The sequence below is a fragment of the Tursiops truncatus genome, chromosome 15 (assembly GCF_011762595.2).
Source record: "Tursiops truncatus isolate mTurTru1 chromosome 15, mTurTru1.mat.Y, whole genome shotgun sequence".
In the NCBI taxonomy this organism is placed as follows: domain Eukaryota; kingdom Metazoa; phylum Chordata; class Mammalia; order Artiodactyla; family Delphinidae; genus Tursiops; species Tursiops truncatus.
The window spans coordinates 14,572,290-14,594,460 of NC_047048.1; the positions used below are offsets into that span (position 1 = coordinate 14,572,290).

At 44.0% G+C, this 22,171-nt stretch overlaps 1 protein-coding gene across 14 annotated transcripts in view; it reads right to left on the bottom strand.

Moving 5' to 3' along the window:
• TPST1 (tyrosylprotein sulfotransferase 1) overlaps window positions 1-22,171 on the bottom strand; it is a 185,529-nt gene that overhangs the window by 109,683 nt on the left and 53,675 nt on the right. For 3 of the 14 annotated variants that reach the window (XM_073792053.1, XM_073792055.1, XM_073792054.1), the window contains exon 1: window positions 8,819-9,062. The exons of 3 other annotated variants lie outside the window; for them this stretch is intronic. The gene's annotated coding sequence lies outside the window, so the exon portion shown is untranslated. Of the gene's footprint in view, window positions 1-8,818; window positions 9,063-14,006; window positions 14,066-22,171 lie in introns of those variants that run through there. 8 more of the 14 variants (XR_012326042.1, XM_073792052.1, XM_019921879.3 and 5 more) reach the window with 5 other exon arrangements.

A 22,171-nucleotide genomic window follows, 5' to 3' on the forward strand; every position in this document is an offset into this window, starting at 1 on the left:
CAGTGATTGAGAGTCCGCCTGCCGATGCAGGGGACATGGGGTTGTGCCCCGGTCCGGGAGGATCCCACATGCCGCAGAGCGGCTGGGCCCGTGAGCCATGGCCGCTGGGCCTGCGCGTCCGGAGCCTGTGCTCCGCAACGGGAGAGGCCACAACAGTGAGAGGCCCGCGTACCACAAAAAAAAGAGAATGAACACCAACCCTTAACAAACTCTTCCAAAATACAGAAGAGATGGGAACACTTCCCAACTCATCCTATGAAGCCAATTTTCCTGATTTCAAAACCAGACGAAGACAATACAAGAAAACTATAAATAAACATTTATTATATAAATGCAAAAATCCTCAACAAAATAGCAGCAAACCAAATCCAACAACATATATAGAGAATCACACATCATGACCAAATGTGGTGTATTCCATGCATGCAAAGTTGCTTCAACATATGAAAATCAATTAATGTCATACAAAAGAGCAAAAACCACATGATCTCAAATAGGCACTGAAAAAAGCATTGGACAAAATCCAACACTCTTTCATGATAAACACAATGAATAAACTAGAAATAGAGAACATCATCAACTTGAAAAAGGACATCTAAGAAAACCCACAGCTAACTTCACATTTAACGATTCCCCCTAATATCAGGAACAAGACAGGATGTACACTCTCACCATTTCTATTCAGTATTATACAGGGGATTCTAGCCAGGGCAGTGAGACAAGAAAAAGAAAAACAATCCAGATTGGAAGGAAGAAGTAAGACTATCTCTCTTCAGAGATTATATATCATGTATATATAAAATCCTAATAAGTCACTAAAAAACTATCAGAACTATTAAATTAATTTGGTATGGTTTTAAGGTACATGACTAATATAAAGAATTCAATTATATTTCTATATACTATCAATAAAAATCCAAAAACAAAATTGAGAAAAGAATTCCACTTACAATAGCACCAAAAGAATAAAATATTGGGCTTCCCTGGTGGCACAGTGGTTGAGAGTCCGCCTGCCGATGCGGGGGACACGGGTTCATGCCCCGGTCCAGGAGGATCCCGCATGCCACGGAGCGGTTGGGCCCGTGAGCCATGGCCACTGAGCCTGTGCGTCTGGAGCCTGTGCGTCTGGAGCCTGTGCTCCGCAACAGGAGAGGCCACAACGGTGAGAGGCCCATGTACCGCAAAAAAAAAATAACTAAATAAAATATTAATACATTTAACCAAAAAATGCAAAACTTGTACACTGAAAACTAGAAAACACTATTGAAGTAAATTAAAGAAGATCTAAATAAGTGAAAAGTCATTACATGCTCATGGATTGGAAGAATAATACAGTTAAGATGGCAATATTCCCCAAACTGATCTACAAGTTCAATGCAATCTCTATCAAAATTCCAACCAGACAAGAGTGCCAAGACAATTCAAAGGGAGAAAGAATAGTATTTTCAACATATGGTGCTAAGACAACTGAATATCTATAGCAAAAAATGAGGTTGGACCCCTATCTCATACCACATACAAAATTCACAAAAGTGGATTAAAGATCTAAATGTAAGAGCTGAAACTATAAAACTCTTGGAAGAAAACATCGGAGTAAGCTTTCATGACCTTGAATCAGGCAATGGTTTCTTAAATATGAAACATAAAGCGCAAGCAACGAAAGAAAAAAAGAAGACAAACTTGACTTAATCAAAATTAAAAACCTTTGTGCCATCAAGAAAGTGAAAAGAGGGCTTCCCTGGTGGCACAGTGGTTAAGAATCCACTTAACCACTGCCAATGCAGGGGACATGGGTTCGAGCCCTGGTCTGGGAAGATCCCACATGCTGCGGAGCAACTAAGCCTGTGCTCCGCAATAAGAGAAGCCACCGCAATGAGAAGCCCGCGCACCACAACAAAGAGTAGCCCCCGCTCACCGCAACTAGAGAAAGTCTGCGCGCAGCAACGAAGACCCAACACAGCCAAAAATAAACGAGTAAAATAAATAAATTTTAAAAAAGAAAGAAAGAAAGAAAGTGAAAAGACACCTACAGAACAGGAGATTTGTATCTGCAAATCATATCTGATAAGGGTCTAGTATCCAGAATATATAAAGAAATCTTACAACTCAACAACAGAAGGACAAATAACTCAATTTAAAAATGGACAAAGGAACAGATATTCCTCCAAAGATATACAAATAGCCAAAAAGCACATGAAAAGATGCTCAACATCATTAGCCATCAGGGAAATGCAATCAAAACCACAATGAGATATTACTTCATACCCATTCGGATAGCTAAAATACGAAGGTCAGATAATAACAAGTCTTGGCAACGAGGTGGAAAAATTGGAACCCTCATTTCTTGCTAATAGAAATGTAAAATAGAGTAGCCATTTTGGAAAACAGTCTGGTAGTTCCTCAAGATATTAGACCTACAGTTCTAGAGTTACCACATGACCCAGCAATTCCACCCATAGGTATATATCCAAGAGAAATGAAACATGTCCACGCAAAAACTTGTACACAGATGTTCACAGCGGCATTAGTCGTAACAGCCAAAATGTAAAAACAACCCAAACACCCATCAACTGATTAATATATAAATGTGGTCTATGCATAAAATAGAATACTATTCAGCAAGAAAAAGAAATAAAATATTGATACATTCTACAACATGGAAGAACCTTGAAAACATGCAAAGTGAAAGAAACCAGTAACAAAGGACTACATATTGTATGATTACATTTATATGAAATGTCCTGAATAAGCAAATCTATACAGAGAGAAAACAGAGTAGCAGTTGCCTAGGGATGGAGGGGATGACAAGTGGGAGAGTTGGAGGTGACAGGTAAGGAGTGTGCAGTTTCTTGAAAATGTCCTAAAATTGACTGTAGTAAGGGTTGCACAACCCTGTAAATATACTAAAAAAAATTTACACCTTAAATGGGTGAATGTATGGTATGTGAATTATAGCTCAATAAAGCTGCTACCAAAAAAAGAAAGTAGGCTGGGCCCTACGCATTAAACTTTTTAGGGTGACTGCCTACTAAAATAGAAGGCATTTTTTAATTGAAGTGTAACTGACTTACAATTTATATTAATTTCAGGTGTACAACATAGTGAGTCAATATTTTTATACATTACAAAATGATGACTACCATAAGTCTAGTTGCCATCTGTCACCATACAAAGTTATTACAATATTATTGACTATATTCCCTATGCTGTATATTACACCCCCAAGATTTATTTATTTTATAACTGGAAGTTTATAACTTTTAATCTCTCTCACCTATAAAATAAAAGATTTAAATAGGATCCAGAGTCTCCTAACAAAAATATCAAAACTGTCCAGGACACAATCAAAAGTCACTCATCACACCAAGAACCAGGAAAATCACAACTTGAATGAATAAAGACATTAACATAGACTAACACCAAGATGAATCAGATGTTGGAATTATCTGACAAGAATTTTATAGCAGTCATCATGCTTTAATGAGCAATGAGACATATTCTTGAAACAAAACAAACAAAATAGAAAATATTATCAAAGAAAGAGAAGACAAACAGAAAAAAATCAAATGGAAGTTACAGAACTGAAAAATACAATAACAAAACAAAACCTCACTGGATGGGCTCAACAGCAGAATGAATATGACAGAAGAAAGAAGGAGCAAACTTGAAACTAGAAGTAGAACATTAAGAATTACCCAATCTGAGCACCAGAGGAAAAAAAAAAAGAATGCCTCATGCCCTGTAGGACAGTAACAAAAGACCTAATATTTGTATCATCAGAGTCACAGAAAGAAAAGAGAGTGGGGATGAAAAGTTATTCTAAGAAATGGCTGAAAATATCCCAAATTTGGCAAATGACATTAACTCACAGTTCAAGAAGCTAACAGAATTCCAAATAGGATATACCCAAAAAAATCCATGCTAAGACGTACCATAATTAAACTTCTGAAAACTGAAGACAAAGAAAAAATCTTTAAAGCAGCCAGGAAGAGAGGATACATTAGCTATAGGGAAACACAAATCCCAATGACAGAAGATTTCTCATCTGAAATCATGGATATCTGAAGGAAGTGGCATTTTTCAAATGCTGAAAGTAAAGACCTGTCAACCACAAATTCTATAAAGAGACATAGCTGACAAAGTCTTAAGAAAACTAAGAAACAGGGAATCCATTGGTTTCCAGTGGTCCAGTGGTTAGGACTCAGCGCTCCCACTGCCAGGGGCTAGGGTTCGACCCCTGGTCGGGGAACTAAGACCCCAAGAGCTGCCCGGCATGGCCAAAAAAAAAAAAAAAAAAAAAACTAAAAAACGGCAAACTACTCTACAGTTTACATCTTAGCTCTGAGGAATTATAAAATATGCTGATATTAATATATGAGCAATTACAAGTTTTTCCTATAACAGTAATTAAATATTTGAGAATTACAGATTTTCCCCCCTCACCATCACCAATGCTATTCACATAGGTAGATGGCTTTAATCCTACTTCCTTAATTCTCTTAGTTAAAAAGAAAGCTCTGGCTTCCCTGGTGGCGCAGTGGTTGAGAGTCCGCCTGTCGATGCAGGGGACACGGGTTCGTGCCCCGGTCCGGGAAGATCCCACATGCCGCGGTGCGGCTGGCCCGTGAGCCATGACCGCTGAGCCTGCGCGTCCGGCCAAAACAGTGAGAGGCCCGCGTACCGCCAAAAAAAAAAAGAAAGTTCTGCCACTGTTCAAGATCTTTATCAATTGGACAGTTTTTATTCTAAAGATTCCAAAGCTTATAAGCCTAAAATCAGAGCTATTTGTTTAAAAGAGATATATCTGCTTCAACCATATGAAATAAAATCTATTTTAAATAGTATCTGCTAAAGAGGAAGCCTGAATGAACCTCTATAATACTGTCATAGTTTAACCATCTTAAAAGCCAAAGCATAAGAGCAAATATTTCTCTAATTTATAGAGTGTGTGTGTTTTTAAAACAAGAATGACTGTGCAGGTATGACCAGTGACCTGTTAAGCAGCCAAAAAAGAAACAGCTGGTCAGCTTGCAAAACCGTGAATTCAGTGATCTGTTTTACATTATTTACCAACTGATTCATTCAGCCAATTTTTATCATTTCTAAAATATACCAAGTATTGTGCAAGGCAGTGATGAACAGATAAATAAGGCACTGTGATATTGTGATATTATAAGATTTATTGTAGAATAGAACAGTGTATCAATCTTCATCCCTGGTTCCTAGCATAGAGCTCCTAAGACCCTTAAATTTCTTGATAGGGGTGAGAGGAACATCTTTTGTTATTCATAATAGGGTCCTTTCAACCACATCTGGGAAAATGGGAGCTGGTTGCCAGAGGAATCAACCCCTGACCTCTGGAAGGGGAAAGAAGCTAATAACCAGCAGCCAGTGATTTAATCAAGTATGCCTACGTAATGAAGCCTCCATGAAAATCCTAAATAAAGGGGTTGGGAAAGCTTCCAGGCTGGTGAATACACTGAGGTGCTGGGAGGATGGCGAGCCCAGAAGAGGCATGGAAGCTCATGGAAGCTCCATGCCCCTTCCCACATACCTTGCCCTATGCATCTCTTCCATCTGGCTGTTCCTGAGTTACAGCCTTTATAATACAGTAAATGGGTAAAGGTAAGTAAAGAGCTTTCCTGAGTTCTGTGAGCCATTATAGCAAATTACTGACCTGAGGAGGGAGCTGTGTGAAGCCCCAGTTTATACCCAATTGGTCAGAAGTACAGGTCACAATCTAGGACTTGTGATTGGTCTGAAGTTGGGAGGAGTCGTGCAGGACTGAGTCCTTAATCTGTGGGGTCTGCACTAAATCCAGGTAGTTAGTAATAATTAAGTTGAATTGTAGAATACCCAGTTGTAGCCTGGAGAGTTGGAGAAGTATTTAATGTGAGGGGAAGACCTACATGTTTGGTATCAGAAGTGCTCCGAGTAGTATAAGAAACAGTAGTTTACCTTTAGGCATAATCCCAGACCTCAAGGAACTCCTAGTCATGACAAAAATGGGCCCATGAGAAATAATTTAAATAAAATGTGATAAGTAGTTTAATAGGTACATGTACAAAATATCAGGAAAGTAGGCAACTAACCATGCCAACAAAAGTGACATTTATGCTGATTTATAAAGGATGAGTTAAATGCTATATATAGTTCCTCAGGGTTCTCACTCCCTCTTAGAGCACTCAAGCCAGTTCTCAGCCCTAGCTGCCTGTTACTGCCACATTAGAAACTTTTTTTTTCCATACACACACACTGTATTTTATTTTTACAAGAGGAGAAACATTTTTTAAATGAAAAGGTCTGGCCCCACACCAGACCAAGAATCAAAATCTCCTGGATGCCTTGATCCCCTCATCCTTAACCTTTAAAAGCTCCCCAGGTGGTTTTAAAGTAGAGCCTGGGTTGAAAACGGCCTACTCTGTTCAGGAAAAACATAACCCAGACCTCAACCAATCTTCTGGCAATGAGGAGAGAAAGAAAAGAATTTCAGGTAGGAACAATAGGATCTATGGTAGACTTAATGATAGGAAAGAAGAGGATTCTAAGGTTTCTAGGGTGAAGACCCTAAAATAGGAAGCTTGTGGATGAGCAAGATGAGGGAAGAGAAAGGAAAAAATAACCAAGTTTGAAGTACCAAGTATCCAAGTATAGTTACCCAATAGACAGACGAAAATACGAAACACCTGAAAGTTCAAGAAAAATGAGGACTGAATATACATCTTTGAAAACCAAAAATATACAGGTGCTACTTAAAGCCATGAAGGGAAGTGTACTCACACAAGGAAATTAGAGGACAGAAAAAAGAACAGAAAGTAAAACCCTAAGGAATACCACATTAATCTGAGGGAAAGCATATCAAGGCAATGTTTTGTTTTTGTTTGTTTTCGTTGGTGAAAACCTGAGCATGTGTGCAGGCTGAGAAAAAGAGAGAGAATATAGAATAGGAAAGATGTCAGTCAGCCTTAGAAAGTAACACCTTCCTCTGGTAAAAGGAAAGGAGATCAGATATCAGAGAGGTATAAGCACACAGAAAAATGACACACCCTTAAGAGTTCAGGGCTGATGCCCACCAATTTCTTCTGTGAAGTAGGAGACAAGATGAGCAATGTAGAGAAGTCAAGAGTAGGACAAGGAAAGGAGAACGGTAGAAACCTACAGACAGCAATTAGGTGTGGGTACATAAAAGGAAGCTGAGGAGTAAGTCAAAGCATCTCCAGACAGTGCAAGTGAAGTTGGGATCCAGAAGTCTAGAACAGCACCAGCGGCTGTTACACACTTTCCTCCAGCCTGCTCTGGAGACCCAAGGAGCAGAAAAAGCCGACTGTTTGATTCATCCAGGCTTGGAAACCATCAGAGCAAATGTGGCAAGAATGGCTTGAGGCCAGTAACACTGCTTTTATAATTTTAAAAAGTCAAACTTATTTTACTCTTTTTAAAAATCGACTATAGTCATTTCCTCTGAGAGCCAGAAAGGGGGACGGGGGTGGCTAATTCCTCTTTCACTCTTAGAGAACTTGTCAGAACTTCCACTCCTAAGCATTTTGGTCCCTTCAACAGTTGATTCCAAGAAATCTGAACCTGATTCCTCCCGGCAGACTCTTAAAGGATGAAAATTCACTGCAGACTGGACTATCCAGCTGGGAGATAAACATGTGAAATACTTCTTACACACAATGCTATTTCAACTAGGAGTTAGGGGCTATTTCTTCCCTAAAAAATAAAGGTTCAGCAAACACCAGACTGGGGGGGGGGGGTTTAAGGGGGCAATTACATTGCAAACATTGTTAAGAATACTTTACAAAGCCAATTATTATAAAACAACACATGGCACAAAGAGAGCAGAATTCAGTTCTTCGGGATGACTGCAGTAAGTAACTGACAATGTAATCTCTATCACACTTGGAGTTCACTAATTCATCCCGCCACCTCCTATACCACTCTTCAGGTAGCGCATCAATTCCCTTTGGATGCTGGACCTCTTGCTACCACCATGTGGAGAGTACAAAGGCCTGGAAGGAGGAAGATGGTAAGACGTGTGAGCACCTACCATGTACCAGGCCTACTGTGTGCCAGACTCTGGGCAATACACTTGACACGTTATGGGTGCAGCTCACTGAAAGACGAACTACGGTGTTAAAACTACAGACCGGGCATTCAGGAGAGTCGCAGTGCGTGAAGGTTTCAGTGTAAAGGAAAAGAAGTGCTAGCGACGGTGGTTGATGGAAGCGAAGGGAGAAGGGGCGAGTTGGGAAAGGAAGGCAACTGGGAGCAAAAGGGCAAAACCCAGGAATACTTGGCATGGGGGTGGGGGGGCGCGAGTGAAATGTCCAGAGGACACCGTATAGGAGGCAAGGATAGGGTGAGACTGAGGAAGGGAAGCCCGGGTATAGGTGAGGGGAAAAGTCCAATCCGGGGGGGCCAGGGCGTCTCATCCCCGGCAGGCGCCCCGAAGGACCGCGGGGTCTGGGAAACGATGCCAGCCCCGCGAGAGAGAGGGAAAGGCGCGGAGGGGGCGGGAGAGGGCGGGAGGCCGACCACGGCGGGGGCGAGCCGGGCTAAAAGGAAGCCCGAGACAGAGAAACGCCGGCGCTGGGGGAAGGGGTGGGCGCCGGGCCGCCGGGCTCTGCGCTGAGGGGGCGGAGCTGGACAACCGCCCGAGGGCAGAGGGGAGATGCAGCGGCCGGCGGCGACTGGGGCCGAGGGATGCCAGGACAGAGGCGGCCGGGACTCGGAGCTAGGTGAGCGGCGGAGGGAGCACAGCGGGGCCGGGGCGACGCTCCGACCCGAGCCGCAGCGAGCGCGGCGTCTCCCTTACCTGGGATGAGTGAGGAGCCGCCGCGCCGCCTCCCCAGCATCCTCGGCTCAGCTGCTTCTCCCAGCGCCCTAGGTGAGGGCCATTCCACCCATCCGGGAGCCCGCCCTCACCGCCAGGCGCCAGCTGCTGCCAGCCCGGCTCGGCCGCGCGGAGCTACGCCGAAGCGACCCGGGCCCGCGGCCGCCTCAGCAGCGACTCCCCCAGTCGCCGCCTTAGCGCCTGCAGCCGCCCTCCTGGACGGGCGCGGGATCACACACGTGCGGCGATTGGTTGCCCGGCGCCCGGCCGGGGGATATGTCGGACTCTCTGATTCGTGGGCTCCGCTGGCTGCCTTCCCCCCCGAGGGGGGCGGGGCTCGGCCTCCCTCCCGGTCTGACAGGCGCTGAGGGGCGGGGTGGGTCTGACGTCGGGGCCGCCCGGGCGTCCCTGCGTCCCTGCGTGTGCGCGCTCCCCGCGGGGTTCTGGGGCCGCCACCTGTGTGAGCGGGTTGTTGCCGAGCAACGGTGCGCGCGACCTAGCTGGAGGCGAGACGGGGGCAGGTGGCTGTCCACCGTAGCCCCAACCTCCAGCGTGGGTGCCTTTCAGCCTTGAAACCCTGGGACAGGACAGGAGAATGAGCTTTTCCAAGAAATCCTCTCTCTGCTTGTCCTTGCTTCAGAAACCACCTCTGTGCTGTTGCTGGCAGACGAGCTTTCATCTCATTGAGGTGACCCAAAAATATAAATATCAAATTCACACATTTCATTACACACAAAGTGAGTGATAGATTCTGTCCCCACCACAGGGGCGGGGAACTGATACTTGAAAGAAAGAAGTGAAAACTAGGAAAGGAGAAAAGGGCAAAGAGATGGGGGACATTGGGGAGAGGGCTGAAATTTCACAACTGAAAAATACCCGTTCGTGTTCACAATACCTACAGGTATATCCACACGAGGTTCTGTCAAAGCAATTATTTCAACTCTATGAACATACATTGGAAAAAGCATAGGCTCAGGAATATAACAGCTTTATTCACGATGCCTATCTACCGTCTTGGAATGAGTTTTGTTATCTATAGAAAGAGGTCTGTAGAATATGTACCTCAGAGAGTTGCTGTAAAGATCAAGTGAAGTCCACACAAAAATCTGTACACGAATGTTCATAGCACCGTTATTCATAGTAGCCAATAAAGTGGAAATAACCCAGATGTCCATCAACTGATTAATGGATAAGTAAAATATGGCAAATCCACACAATGGAATGTTATTGGGCCATAAAAAGAAGTGAAGTTCCGATACATGCTACAACAGGATGAATCTTGAAAATATCGTGCTAGGTGAAAGAAGCCAGTCACAAAAGACCACATATTATATGAGGCCCTTTATATGAAATGTCCGGAATAGGCAAATCCATAGAAAAAGCAAGTACATTAGTGGATGCCTTGGGCTGAGGAGATTGGGGGGAAATGGAAAGTGATTGCTAATGGCTATGGGGCTTTTGTGGGGGGAGTGATTGATGAAAATCATCTAAAATTGATTGTGGTGATGATTGTGCAATTCTGTGAATATCCAAAAAAATTGAATTGTGTACTTAAAGTAGGTGAATTGTATGGTATGTGAATTATATCTCAATAAGCTGTTATTTTTTAAAAAGAGCAAATAAGGTAACAAACCTCTGAAAGCCCCAGGCTGTGATGCCGCTCTAAGAACCAGGGCTCAGTATATCTAACTGTTTTCTCTTTATTCAATTGGCAAAACCTTGTAAGCAGTTTGACCTGAGGAAATTTAAAGAAATACCCACCACAATATTTTTCTATGGAACATTTAAATCAAATGAAGAAGATGATCTGATTTGACCCAAGCTGCTTTGGTGCGTCAGAAATGATCCACTAGGATTACAAAGCTCACCAAAAGAAAATGAACAACGTCGGCAGGCAGAAAGCAAGAGGAAAGGGAAAGGACACAGCATTCTACAAGGTGATTCTAGATACATCTGCACCAAAAGTCGTTTGTTTAACAAGTCTTTTAACTTCAAGTAAGAGCTGTGTCCCATTCCACTCCCTGCATTCCAGACCCTTTCAGGGAAACAGCTCACCCTGACCTGCGTAATCTTGAAGCCATGGCCAGCACCATGGAGTGTTAATCCCTTAAACACAGCCCCTGCCATCGTCTCTCCACAAGCCAGAAATGCAGCTCTGAGATGACCTCCACAATACCCAGAAAATACTTCACCTATCTACAAGACCTGAAAACAAAAATTTGAGTAGCCAGGTGGGGGCCTGCTGCTGGTATCTCACATATAAACTCTGAGAACAAATTCCAAACGTGAGGAATTCAGTAAGAAGCGGGGACATGAATCCCAGTGAAGTCTGGCAGGGAGGTTGACTCCCTGCCCGTCCTGTGGCAGGATGTCTCCCTGAGCAAGACAGCTTCAGGTGGCCCAGGGACCACACTGTCTGTAAAAAAAAACAGCCCCAAACAAGGAGCTGCTTGATCTGAAGCAAAGCTCAGGGTCATATGGGAACAAGTTTTTCTGCTTTCCAAATCTACCCCCAACCCATATATAAGAAAAAAGTCTCCAAAATATACTCTTAAGTGAAAAGAACAATGTTAAAAACAGTATATATAATATGTCCATTTGTATTTTTTTCAAGTACACACACACACACACACACACACACACACACACACACACACACACACCCTTGTAATTTTCAGAGACAATCTCCAAAAGGATGCACAGTAAACTGGCAACAGTGGTTGTTTCTGGGAGGGAAGCTGAAAAACTTGGGTACAGGAGAGGGAAAGACATTTATTTTTCACTATGTATATACTCTTTGGCACTTTTTAAAATGTTGTGCCCTGTGCTTGGATTACCTATTTAAAATGAATAAATACATAATTTTTTTTAAGAAAAGAACTCTTTTCTGGAAAACTCACTGATCAAGCCTATATGAATATCTGGTTTATGTGACATATGTATTGCTCTGTGTCATTTAGTAAGTCTCACACTGAGTACACATACTCTGAACACTCTGGATCTACTTTCTCTCTCCCCAGCTTTACCTCTTGCAGGTGATCAGCTCAGACTCAGAGAACCTCACCTGAGGGCCTAGACAGCTTCGTCCCCTGGCTGATAGGCAGTTCAAAGGCTCAGAGATTGTTTCTTCCAAACAGGCTGGTAGGCCCAAGGAAAGAGAGGAAGTACACAAGTGCTCACTGACACCCCAGTGAGTACCCGGAAGCCACTGTCGTCTTCTAGTTCAAACTTTGCCTGGCTTCTACTTCAGGGAGTCATCTCCCAGCAAGAAGGCCTGGCTGAGAGTAAGTGAGGACACCTTCCTACAGTCATCTCACCTCCTGGAAGGAGAGTCTCCGTGCAACACACCTAAGAATGTTCAGGCTTTGAGGAGAACTGAAGAGGCAGCCCAGCACTCCAGCACTTTTATTTTGGGAGGTTGTTGGCTTTGCTTTGGTTTCTTTTTTTTTTTTTGGTTGCACCGAATGGCTTGCAGGATCTTAGTTCCCCGACCAGGGATCAAACCTGGGTCCCTGGCAGTGAGAGCGTAGAGTCCTAATCACTGGACTGCCAGGGAATTCCCTGGAAAGACAAAAGTACAGCAGCTCCCCACTCATGGCACTTCCATTCCAGGATCTGGCATGGAGAGAGGATAGTGGTGGAGGTGGAAGGTGGATGGGATGGGGAGGATCTCAGAAATGGAAAATTGGGGAAGAGAATCATGCCACGTTCTACTTTTGTATTCTCTGTCTCAGCCCAAGGGAGCTGGAAATGAGGGCCGGGAGCAAGGGGTTTGGACGCAGATAATGGAGAGGGCAGGCTACCTTTGCCATGAAAGGGAAGGAACAGAGGTCTTTCAGAGAGCATGGACATGGCCTTGGGAGGAAGTGGAGAAGTGGGGACAAAGAGTTGTCAAGGGTAAGGGCAGAAATGGTGATGACAGAAAATGGTTGGTCAGCCTGACCCTCCATGCTGTCCCCAGCACAGGGCCTGGCACTGGTTGAATGAATGGATGGGTGAGTGAATGGATGATTAGCAAAAACTGCAGAGCTAAATAGACATTTCTCCAAAGAAGACATACAGATGGCCAAGAGACACATGAAAAGATTCTCAACATCACTAATTATTAGAGAAATGCAAATCAAGACTACAGTAAGGTACCACCTCACACCGGTCAGAATGGCCATCATTAAAAAGTCTACAAATAACAAATGCTGGAGAGGGTGTGGAGAAAAGGGAACACTCCTACACTGTTGGTGGGAATGTAAGTTGGTGCAGCCATTATGGAAAACAATATGGAGGTTCCTCAGAAAACTAAAAATAGAGTTGCCTTATGATCCAGCAATCCCACTTCTGGGCATATATCCAGGCAAAATTACAATTCAAAAAGAAACATGCATCCCTGTGTTCATAGCAGCACTATTCACAATAGCCAAGACATGGAAGCAACCAAAATGTCCATCAACAGATGAATGGATAAAGAAGATGTGGTACATATATACAATGGAATACTACGCAGCCATAAAAAAGAATGAAATAATGCCATTTGCAACAACGTGGATGGACCTATCATACGAAGTGAAGTAAGTCAGAAAGAGAAAGACAAATATCATATGATATCACTTATATGTGGAATCTAAACTATGACACAAATGAACTTACCTACGAAACAGAAAGGGATGCACAGACATAGAGAACAGACTTGTGGTTGCCAAGGGGAAGGGGGGAGGGGGAGAGATGGAATGGAGTGGGAGTTGGGGGTTAGCAGATGCAAACTATTATATAGAGAATGGATAAACAACAAGGTCCTACTGTACAGCACAGGGAACTATAGTCAATATCCTGTGATAAACCATAATGGAAAAGAATATAAAAAAGAATGTATATATATGTGTAACTGAATCACTTTGCTGTACAGCAGAAATTAGCTCAACGTTGTAAATTAACTATACTTAATTAAAAAAAACAAAAGCTGCTGCTCTTGATAAAGATGAAGGCAGCAGGGCAAAGCAGAGAGAGACACAGGGAAGAGAGTAGGAGGGCACTCAGGGTCCTGCCTGGAAGGGCAGGGAGACTGCAGGTGAGGGCTCCAGAGCCAAAGATCCTTGATGGGGAATTGAGGGTTAAACTTGCACTCAACTTGAAGCGACCCCAGAGCCCTGGCTGACTTGAGACACGATGAAACACTTACCTGCAGGCAGCATCAAAGAGCCCATGAACCGCAGGAGACGCCTCACAATTCTCTTGAAGCTTGTGGGTTAGAGGGATTTGAGACAAAAAGAAAATGGTGATACAATTTAAAGAAAAAGAGGAAAAAATGAGCATGCCTCTTTACTTTCCCCACCCCTAGATCCAGGAAAACTGGCCAGGTCAGACCGCTCAGCCACATCATCATTTTAAAATGAGAATCCAGCCCAGCCTATGAGCAGGCATTTTCCAAATGGTTACAGAATTCCTGCACCTTCCAAAAATACCTCTTCATGCAACTCCCGCTGGGGAGGGAGGGCCACATGCCCAGGCTGGAACCAACCAATTGGGCTTCCTGAGTCCAGAAGTTGCCCCCCCAGGCTCTGCAGACCCCAGATGCAGGAAATGCCCGCTGCTTCACGGGTAAACCTAGCTAGACAGCTACTGGTGCTGAGCCGAACGCTGGGAGCGAAGCTACCTCTGGTTCCACTTACAACAAAGAAGATTATATGACTTCCAGGAGGAGTTGCCAAACCTAGCTATGCAAGTAAACCACCTGTGCAGCTTTGTAAAATAGAAACGGGGCATCAGGTCAGTTTTATGAAGCAGACACTCTGGGAGAAGGATCCCCCCGACTCCCAAGGGAAAGAGATGGGGGTAGCGACTAGGAGGTGGCACTTGGGGAACTTCAGAGAGGCTAGCTGATGACATCCTGTTTCCTGACTTGGGAACTACCCGGTTTGGTCACTTTGTGAAAATTCATCAAACTATACACACAAGTGCACTATTCTGTATGTTTGTTACAATACATTTAAAAAAAAAAAAAAAAAGCTCCCAGGTAAATTCTGCTCCCCTACCAGGCGTCAGAACCACTGAGTTGGAAGTTCAGGATGAGGGGTTTAGGTTACACAAAAGAGAGATGCTGGGTGCTTTTGAGTATTGGCTAGAGTAGCTACAGGGTCTGCCTCCATCTGAGGCAAGTCTCTGACCCTCAGAGGAGAAAAGCTCCAGGGAGGGGAGGGGCCCGGATGGGAGGTGCTCCAGGGAGCAGGCAAACCTTCTCTGCCGGTGGATGCCGACCCATGACACCAGTGCAGACTTTTCCTGGGCGCTGCCTCTTGGACAGAGCTTGCTCAGACCTCCTGTGGTCTAATTCAAGAGGGCCATTTTCTCCTGTGGCTTTGGTTTTCCCTCCCTGGTTAAAGAGGCTGCAGAGGCTACCAGTTTCTTGCCACCCTCCCAGGTCCCTTTCCTAGGGCAAGCAGCTTCTTCGAAGAGCGTGCTACTCCCAGCAGGATCTGGGGGACTCCAGCACTTGGGATTTACCAATGTCCTGCACCAGGCACTGTTCTAGGTGCTGAGGACACAGCAGTGAACAAGTCAGTCCCAGCTGACTTTATTCGGCTTATATTTGTTAATCTAAAACAATGAAAGAGCCAGTTATTTTTATCAGCAAAATGAGTTTATCAAGGAGCCACAAAGAACTGCAATTTGGGACATGCAACTGTTGCAGGAGAATAGGGATGAGAGAATGGTCATATCCCAGGTCTCGGATGAGTCCCTGGGACCGCCAAGGGAGGGTCCTTGGCTTTGCACAGGAAAGAATTTAAGAGCGAGCCATAGTTAAGTGACAGTAAGTTTATTTAGAGAGATACATATTCCATAGACAGAATGTGAAGCGTCTCAAAATGCACAATTTTTAAGAATAAGACAACGATGAAGTCTGCTGCACTGACTGACTCTTCCTTTCATGAATGATTTCTCTGTAGCCGTGCAATACTGTTTGATAGCATGTTACACACAGTAGAACTTCCTCCAAAATTGAAGTCAGTCCTCTCAAACCCTTCCACTGCTTTATCAACTAAGTTTATATAATATTCTAAATCATTTGTTGTCGTTGCAACAGTCTTCACAGCATCTTCATCAGGAGTAGATTCCATCTCAAGAAACTACATTTTTGCTCATACAGAAGCACTTCTTCAAGCATTAAAGTTTTATCATGAGATTGTAGCAATTCAGTCACATCTTCGAGCTCTATTTCTAATTCTAGTTCTCTTGCCATTTCTACCACATCTGCTGTAACTTCCTCCACTGAAGTTTTGAACCCCTCACAGTTATCCATGAGGGTTGGAATCAACTTCTTCTAAACTCCTGTTAATGTTGATATTTTGACCTTTTGCTATGAATCACAAATATTTTTAATGTTCTTAATGGCATCTAGAATGGTGAATCCTTTCCAGAAGGTTTTCAATTTCCTTTGCCCAGATCCATCAGAGGAATCACTATCTATGGCAGCTATGGCTGTATTTCATAAATCATAAGACTTGAAAGTCAAAATTATTCCTTGATCCATGGGCTGCAGAATGAATGTTGTGTTAGCAGGCATGAAAACAACATCAATCTCATTGTCCATTTCCACCAGAGCTCTTGGGTGACCAGGTGCATTGTCAATAAGCAGTAATATTTAGAAAGGAATTCTTTTTTTCTGAGCAGTAGGTCTCGACAGTGGACTTAAAGTAGTCAGTATTTGTAAACAAATGTGCTGTCATTCCAGGCTTTGTTGTTCCATTTATAGAGCAGAGGCAGAGTCAATTTAGCATAATTCTCAAGGGCCCTAGGATTTTCAGAATGGTAAATGAGCATTGGCTTCAACTTCAAGTCACCAGCTGCATTAGCCCCTTACAAGAGAATCAGCCTATCCTTTGAAGTTTGAAGCCAGGTGTTGACTTCTCCTCTCTAGCTATGAAAGTCTCAGACGGCATCTTCTTCCAATAGAAGGCTGTTTTGTCTACATTGAAAAATCTGTTGTTTAGTGTAGCCACCTTCGTTTATGATCTTTGCTAGATCTTCTTGATAACTTGCTGCAGCTTCTACATCAGCACTTGCTCTTCACTTTGCACTTTTATACTATGGAGATGGCTTCTTTCCTTAAACCTCATGAACCAACCTCTGCTAGCTTTAAATTTTTCTTCTGCAGCTTCCTTACCTCTCTCAGCCTTGACAGAACTGAAGAGAGTTAGGGCCTTGCTCTGCATTAGGCTTTGGCTTAAGGGAATGTTGTGGCTAATTTGATTTTCTAACCAAACCAGTAAAACTTCTTCTATAAAGCAGCCGCATAGCACAGGGAGATCAGCTTGGTGCTCTGTGACCACCTAGAGGGGTGGGATAGGGATGGTGGGAGGGAGACGCAAGAGGGAGGGGATATGGGGATATATGTATATGTATAGCTGTTTCACTTTGTTATACAGCTTTGTTATACAGCTGTTTCACTTTGGTAGTTATATACAGAAACTAACACACCATTGTAAAGCAATTACACTCCAATAAAGATGTTTAAAAATAAAGAACTTCCATATCAGCAAAAAGGCTGTTTTGCTTTCTCATCATTTGTGTGTTCACTGGAATAGCAATTTTAATTTCTTTCAAGAACTTTTCCTTTGCATTCACAACTTGGCTAACTGTATGGCTCAAGAGGTTTATCTTGTGGCCTGTCTTGGCCTTCAACATGCCTTCCTCACTAAGCTTAACCACTTCTGGCTTTTGATGTAAAGTGAGAGACATGCAACTCTCCCTTTCCCTTGAACACTAAGAGGTAATGGTAGGGTTATAAATTGGCCTAATTTCTATATTGCTGTGTCTCTGGGAATAGGGAGTCTTGAGAAGAGGGAGAGAGATGGGGGAATGGCTGGTTGGTGAAACAGTCAGAACACATACATTTATTAAGTTTGCCATCATATATGGGTACAGTTCATGGCTCCCAAAACAATTATAATAGTAACATCAGGACTTCCCTGGTAGCACAGTGGTTAAGAATCCGCCTGCCAATGCAGGGGACACGGGTTCGAGCCCTGGGCCGGGAAGATCCCACGTGCCATGGAGCAACTAAGCCTGTGCGCCACAACTACTGAGCCTGCACTCTAGAGCCCGCGAGCCACAACTACTGAGCCCACGTGCCGCAACTACTGGAGCCCCCGCGCTTAGAGCCTGTACTCCACAACAAGAGAAGCCACTGCAATGAGAAGCCTGTGCACGGCAACAAAGAGCAGCCCCGCTCGCCGCAACTAGAGAAAAGCCCGCACGCAGCAATGAACACCCAACGCAGCCAAATTTTAAAAAAGCAACCAGTAACATCAAAGATCGCAGATCACCATAATGAACATAATAATGAAAAAGTTTGAAATATTACAAGAATTAGCAAAATGTGACACAGAGACATGAAGTGAGCAAATGCTGTTGGAAAAATGGTGCCAATAAACTTGCTCCTTGCAGGGTTGCCACAAACCTTCGATTCGTAAAAAATACACAGTATCTGTGAAGCACAACAAAGCGAAGCACAAAAAAACAGGGTATGCCTGTAATGTGCTGTTTGTCAGTTTAATTCTCAGGCTACAGCCACTGAACCTAAGAAGAGCAGAAGACAAGCACTGCCTTTCCTACACATACTTAACAAAGGCACTCAAGGCAACAAAGACTTGCTCACCACTCAGTGTGCCCCTGTCTCTGCTCTGGTCCTTGCTCATGCATAGCCTTCTACTTGTGTTGTACTCCTCAACCCAGCCAGTGAAAACTCAGTGCAACTCTACCAGTGCAAATTCAGCCAACCTTACATTACACTGAAATGCCAACTCCACTCGCAAGGGTCTCATCTCTGTGACTCTTGTGACCTGTGTCCCAATTTACACCTTTCTTAAGGCCTTTCTCCCATTCTACTTTGTATTCTTGTTCTTTGTGTATTTGTCTGGTTCTCGTCCCTCACCCCCATCAGATAGGAAGCTGCTTAGATGGGGGATGGAATTTTCCCTGCAACACCCAACACTGTTTATGGGCCCATAAGAGGCCTTGGAATGTTTGCTGAGATGGATTAAATTGAATGATGGGACAGCATCTCCCTGAAGAATCAACAGTTCACTTTGTTCTACATCTCTATAGTTCATAAAGCTGTTTTTTTTTGACTTTATTTTGAAATTTTTTAAACTAGAAAAAAATTGGTGAGAATAGTACAATTAACTCCAATATACGTACCCTTACCAAGTGACTGTTGATTCATCAATTGCTAATATTTGCTACAATTGTTTTAATATCTCTCTCTATCCATCTAGCTAGCTAGCTATAATGATCATTATTTTTAGTTATTGAACCATTTGAGAATAAATTACAGACATTGTGTCTTGTGTCACTTTACCCCTAAATACTTCATTGGTACCTCCTAAATATAAGGACATTCTCTTGTACCATGATCCAATGAAGGAAATTTAACATTGATATGATGCTATTTACTATCTACATATACAGTCCCTATTCAAATTCCCCAATTGTCCCAATTATGTCCTTCACAACCATTTTTTTCATTCTCATTGTCTACTGAAAAAAATGTACAACCTAAACGTTGAGAATTATGTTTTATTTGGAGGACTTTCTTTTTTTTAATATTTATTTATTTATTTGGCTGTGCTGGGTCTTCATTGCAGCATGCAGGATCTTTTAGTTGCGGCCTGTGGGATCTAGTTCCCTGACCAGGGATTGAACCCAGGCCCCCTGCATTGGGAGTGCGGAGTCTTAGCTACTGGACCGCCAGGAAAGTCCCTCAGAGGACTTTCTGAGCACTCAAGCCCGGGAGTAGCCTCGCAGATGGCTCTGAGGGACAGCTCCAAAGAGGTCAGGGAGGATCCAGGGTATACAGGCGTTTAGCAACAAAGACCTGGTAGCTGGCATATCAAAAGATTACTGTTGGCAGACCCTCCTGGTCTTGCCGGCTGTTCCCTTGCAGCGTACTTAATAAATCTCGCTTTCTACACTCAAAAAAAAAAAACAAAAACCTGTTAATTAAAGAAAACAACCAGACATCTGAAGGTAATGAATTTGGTGCTTTTCTATATACGGGAAGATGCAAGAGTCTGGGCTCACTGAAATCATTCCTTTGATAGGCACCTTAGCTATCCAGGGCCAGTATCCAGTTCTTTCCCATCCTGAGTTCCACAGGGCTCACCCTCGGGGGTGCCTGTAATGTGATGGCTTGATGGCTGCAGCATCCTTTGTTTACTGATAGGGCAGGTGACATTTTTGATTCACATCATCTATGTGTTGCATTTAGTTGTATCACTTTAGTCTCTTACAATATCGAACAGTTTCTCCCTCTTTCATTCTTAAGGCCTATTAGTTATTTGTAAAATAGCCTTTGACTTGACTTTGCTGTCTCAGGTTATGCATTTGGGGGGGCAGGAAGGCCCCGAGAGTGAGGCTGTGCCTTTCACAGCACACAGCAGCAGGAGGCACACACGAGGTCAGTTTGTCCCATTATTGGTGACGTTGACTTTGATGATCTGGTTAAGGTATCTGCCGGGTTTCTCCACTGAGAAGTTACAGTTTTTCCTTTTGCAATTATAAGCAATCTGCTGAAATGACTTAGCATTTCAGAGACTGTGAAAATATCCTGCTCCCTGTCTGATGATGATTCTTGCCTGGCTCTGATGTGCCTGCCAACCATTCAAGGAAAGTGGAGTTGGTCGGCGGCCCGGAGCTGAGGCTCTGGACATCACAGAGCCGGGATGGGCAGAGAAGGAGAAGCACTGGGGACAGGAAACTGTGTGGACGGCAGGGCAGGCAGCCTGAGTGCTAATGCTGGGAGCTGAGCTGCAGCTCACTGAGGTGTGGGTGGCAGTCACACCACACCAGGCACCTCAGGGCAGCCTCAAGGGTACTGGCCCCTTCACCAGAATCATGACCTGGAGAGGGACCAGTTTGCAGGAAGCAGGAAGACCATCCTTTCCTCCTTATTCCCTGGTGGCCCCTAGTGCTCAGTGGGGCGGAGGGGGGAATGCCTTAGAAGCATTATTTCCAGAATATTTCCAGGGGGCCCCCAGCGAATCTGAAGGGTTCCAGACCTCTGGGCCTGGCCTGGCCTTCCTTCCCAGCCAGGCTCCCTCACAGCCCCCTGCCTGTTTGCTCCACTCCTTACAAATATCTGCTCTGCTGTTGTACACAACCCTGGGCTGGCAGTCACGGTGGAAAGTAAGGGGTGCACACCCACAGGACACACACAGCCTGGGACAAACTGGCCACGAGTTCTTGTGTGCTGGACAGAAGGTGTATTCATTTTCTGTGGCTGCCGTAACAAATGACCACAAATGGGGGACTTAACACAAAAGGAATTTATTCTTTTACGGTTCTGAAGGTCAGAAGTCTGAAATCGAGGCGTCAGCAGGGCCGGGCTCTTTCTGCAGGCTCCAGGCGAGAATCTTTCCTCGCGTCTTCCAGCTTCTAGTGGCTGCTGGCAATCCTTGGCTTCCTTGGCCGTATCCTCCAGTTTCTGCCACTGCGGTCACATGGCCTCCTCTTCCTCTCTCTTATAAGGAAACTTGTCATTGGATTTGAGGCAGGATCCTAGGGACATCTAGACAATCCCAGATGATCTCATAGTGAGATCCTTAACTTATTTACATCAGCAAAGAGCCTTTTTCCACATAAGGTCACACTCACAGTTTCTGGGAGTTAGTACATATCTTTTGGGGGCCACCAGTCAACTTGCCATGGAAGGAATTCATGTATGCTCTTGTGTATACGTTAGTTTTCCACATATTTCTCTAACAAATTCTATATTGATGATTAGGAGTAATTAAAATAGTCCCTGATGGCTATTTGGGGCCTACCCAAATATTTCTGTCCTCCCCCTGCCACACATATACACACACACACACACGCACATGCACAAAATAACATATCTACACAGAGATGTTTACACATTGTACCCAGGTCCTTGTACAGAAATCTGCATGTATGCTGTATTCATTCATTTGACACATGTTTATTGAGTGCCCACCACGTGCCAGGCCCTGTGCAGGCACTGGAAACACAGCAGTGAACAAGGCAGCAAGCCCACACCTTGTTTACATTCTGGTAAAATATTTACACACACACACACAAAGAGCATAATACGGATGCAGAATCTGCAGGGCTTTTCCATGCCCAGGGCTCCCAGAAGGGCTGAAGTCAGCAATTCTAGGCCACAGGCAGCAGGGGAATGTGAAGGCCCTTAATGCAAATAAAGTCACCAGCAAAGTCATTTTTAAAACAACAAATCCTTGATTAAGTGAAACATTTGTGGGCAGGGGTGAACCCCAACCCCAAAATCTCTGCACTGCTGTGGAGGGGCTCAGAGTTCTGGGGTGTGAG